Source organism: Nannospalax galili, unplaced genomic scaffold, assembly GCF_000622305.1.
Source record: "Nannospalax galili isolate Female #2095 unplaced genomic scaffold, S.galili_v1.0 scaffold1051, whole genome shotgun sequence".
NCBI lineage: Eukaryota > Metazoa > Chordata > Mammalia > Rodentia > Spalacidae > Nannospalax > Nannospalax galili.
In genome coordinates this window covers 799,738-803,780 of record NW_008331995.1, presented here as the reverse complement: position 1 = coordinate 803,780, position 4,043 = coordinate 799,738, and the positions used below count along the sequence as shown (strand labels likewise).

The 4,043-nt window shown below is 48.4% G+C and overlaps 1 pseudogene; it reads left to right on the top strand.

Annotated features, from left to right (window-relative positions):
- Window positions 1–374: 374 nt before the first annotated feature.
- Window positions 375–4,043, top strand: part of LOC103729156 — a 28,069-nt pseudogene continuing 24,400 nt past the window's right edge.

The following is a 4,043-nucleotide window of genomic DNA, read 5'->3' as shown; positions in this document are numbered from 1 at the left end:
TCTTATAGGGTTTATACTGAGTACAATATTGTATAACTGTAATAATTCAACTTAAAAATTTACAGCGTACAGCGAAATTTGAAAGAGATGCATCCTACCTCAGGAAAACGTTATTGAATATGTCAATTGTGTTGTAATGGTATGCTTCTTCTAAGTATGTTGTTATTAAATAAATCATTTTTAAAAAAAAAAAAAAAGCCTTACCTCCCAAGGGGAGAAAACCCTTGAGAAGGCCTTCTTTTCTCTTTCTCTTTCAGACAATGGTGAGCAATCCCCTACAGAAGTTTTGCCTACTAGCTCTACTCATGGAAATGCTGAGGCCTACCGGGGCTATAGGGACACCAAATCCACACCAACCTCTGAGAGTCACATGGATGGTGATCAATGCAGCCACAGGAGTGATTGCCAACAGTACCACCAAGATCACCCCACCGGGAGCATGGTGGCCAGACCTGGAGGTCGACATCTACAACCTCGCAGCCAGATCTTGGGACATAGGAGACGAGCTGTACCTAGCGGACACCCGACCTGAATGCAAAGACAAGGGGAGAGGGTGCACCCTGCCACTCACGGGCTCCCCCCAGGAACCTGGGTGCTCCCACATCCTCAAGAGAGCCAGCCTGAGGGAAACAGTATTTTACGTTTGCCCAGGAAGTAACAGGACCGGGGAGCAAGTAAGACACTGTGGTGGGGCCAATTCTTATTATTGTTATAATTGGGGATGCAAAAAGACAGGGACAGGAAGTTGGATCACACCCTCAGGGGCAATTCAGGTAGAGAGAGTGAAACACCCTAGACTGTCCACAAACCCTCTTTTTGGGAGTTGTGCAAAATATCGCTGCAATCCCCTAAGAATTCACGTTACAGTTGAAGGAAGGCAATCTGAGGGATGGGACACAGGAAAAACCTGGGGACTTCGACTGTATGTAACTGTAACTGACCCTGGCCTCCTCTTCATGATTAGGAGAAAGGTTGAGCCCCTAAAAAGCAATATCATAGGGGACCCAATGGTCAGCTTTAAAAAGACCCAAATATTGCCACCTACTCCTGGACCACAGAAGGAGATGACCATGGTGGCCTTAAAGGGGCCTGAAAAAACAAAAAAACATGGACAGACTGGGTGGGTCAGCCGAGGTGGGCCTGGTCACCACGGTGCAGCTAGCCTATCAGGTCCTTAATTTCACCTGCCCCAACCTCACCTCTTCCTGTTGGTTATATCTTGATGCCACCGCCAGACCCCTAGAAGCTGTCGGTGCCATGGGAAATTTTATAGATAACACAGATGACCAGTGATGTCGGTGGGGAGGTGCAAACACCAAGACATCTGGCATCTCCATTCCCTTAAAATACTCCCATGTTACTTGTATCACCTTTGGAAATCCCACTAACCCATGGAAAAACTGTATAAACATTACGGGTTTCAGAGGGGAGTGGGTCGTCCCTAACACTCCTACTCACTATCGGCTATGCCAGGAGACAGGACTGACACCCTGCATTTCCATCCCCCTTCTGCAGAACCAAGGGGGAGATGTCTGTACCTTGGCGATACCATTCCCCCATGTGGTGTATCACTCCCTGGAAGACATAGAGGCCCAAAAATTCCATGGAGAAAAAAGGGAGCTTGCCACAACACTGACAGTTTCCATGCTCCTGGGGCTTGGGATGGGGGGGTGCTGCTTTTGGGGCCACTTCCCTAGCCCTTTCTCAGCAGGGCCTTCAGGGAATTTGGGCAGATATGGATGCGGGGCTAGATAAACCAAACAGCAACCAGGTTCCTTCAGCAATCCCTCTCCTCCCTGGCACAGATGACCATGCAAAACAGAAGAGGGCTTGATCTTTTTATGCAGCAAGGAGGATTATGCATGGTGCTAGGAGAAGAGCGCTGCTTCTATGTAGACCACTCTGGGGTAGTAACAAAAAACCTTGATGAGGTCCAGAGAGAAATGATGAGCCAGGAGAGACAAAACCTTATTCCAACAATGGTTTGACAGCTCCCCTTGGCTGACCACCTTGCTGTCAGCTCTGTTAGGACCTTTAGTGATAATCACACTTATTTGTTCCTTTGGACCTTGCATCTACGGAAGGCTTGTAAGAATTATACGAGGTCAGGTAGAACAGATACAGGTTATGATGCTCCAGCTCCATTATGACCACATACCCACCTCCCCCCCACATGAGACAAGCACCTAAACCAAGGTTTATTAATGGCTCACCTAATTCAAGGTTTGGCCACCTACTGGGGCATCCGGGATTAATGGCTCGCCTAACCCAAGGTTTGGCCAGCCCCATAATAACCGGATCCCCGGTCAAAAACAAAACAAAAGGGGCAGATGTGGAGGTGGGGTAACAAGATGGCGCCAAGCAGCTGAGGTGAAGGCGGAGCCAGATGGCCAGCTTGGCACGCCACAAAAAGAGGAAGTGATACTGATTGGAGCTTAGCCAGTAAAGGACGTGTGATCACCTCATGAGCAATATGTTATACTATGAGAAGAGCCTGCATGGCATACATGACTTCTAAGCTGATTGGATGATGGCTTTCCCGCCTATGCTAATGCTTACGGCTTTTGCCCTTAAATATTGATCAGCCTTGCCAATAAACGAGTTTCCTGCTTGAAGCAACTCCCTGCCATGTCTGATTGTCCTCAGAGAGAAGGGCTGGTGAAACAGGCAGGCAGCGCACTACCCCCTCCTCGACTCCCATCGCCACGGCCTCTCGTTCCTCTGCCCAAGACGAAGGGGTTCGGAGACCATGGCACCCTGGTTTACCAAAGTTAAGTTGTCGAACCCTGTAGATGAGGGACAGGTTAAAGGACCCTTCAGGCAGCCATTCGACTTCAAAGGAGGGCCATTTGATGGTGCAGAGGGTCTGGAGGTGGGTCGGCTTGACACGGAGTCCAGACACATTCGAAGCTGCTGAAAATGACTAAGAACTAGATCAAGGGGGGCTGAAGATGATGAGACTTTCTGGCCCATCGTGGGATAAGCTTCAAGAAAAAAAGAATATAAGGAGAGGGATGAGAATGAGAAGAAGTAGGATGGAAAGTTGATAGACAAGGCAGAGCTCCGAGAAGAGGGTGAGGACAGTATGAGATGGCAGTTCCCTAGAGGGAGAAATGAAAATCTCGTAGTGCGGGGGGTCAGCCAAGAAGGCTGCCCCTGTTCCTTCCCCAAAAAGATTTGGCCAGCCAGGATTCCACATTGGACTGGGCCAAGACTCTGGGTCAGTCCCACCTGGATTCAATGTCAGACTGGAGCACAGCCCCTCAACAGAAGAGGAGTTGGGGCATCCCCCGTTCATTCTCCTTCAGCTCTGGGATCAATAGTGCATCCACCTGATCTCTGTTGAGCCCCAGGATGTCCAGGGGGGACCCCCCGCTCTTATTCGCTCACCGCTGTGATCAATAGAGCATCCACCTCATCTCGCTTGAGCGCGAGGATGTGTAGAGTGCCGAAGAGAGAGAGAGAGAGAGAGAGAGAGAGAGAGAGAGAGAGAGAGAGAGAAAAGCAGGCAGAACTTACCAAGGCCGGCTCTGGTGGCATTTCCAAGAGGGCCCAGGTTCAAATCCCAGACAAGTCCCCACAATGTTGGGTTTGAGACTGGAGAATAATTCCCACAGATACCCAAAAAAGATTATACAAAAAGTTTATATAAGAATTTAAAGTTAAAAAAAGGACAACAACCAAATGGCGACTAGCCAGGCACAGACTTCAAGAGCCAAAGATGGAATCTGGCCCCTAACAATAGCAGGCAGGAGCTTTTATTGGGGCACTCCACAGAAACCCACGTGTGCCAAACATTTTTTTAAATAATTGGATGTCCCCATATCCTGTGTACGGGGAAAGTTTTGATTGGTAGAGGCTGTCTTCAGGGCATTGGAATGTGCTAATATCTTTTAGAGTCAGAAGTTTTTGTTCATACCATATAAGGCTTTTACATGTATGATATGCCTGAGCTTGTCTGGGCTTGTCTAAAGAAGCTAGCCAAAATGGAGTCAGAGCATTCTGGCTCTTCAAAAATCACAGACAAAAAATAACAACATGAT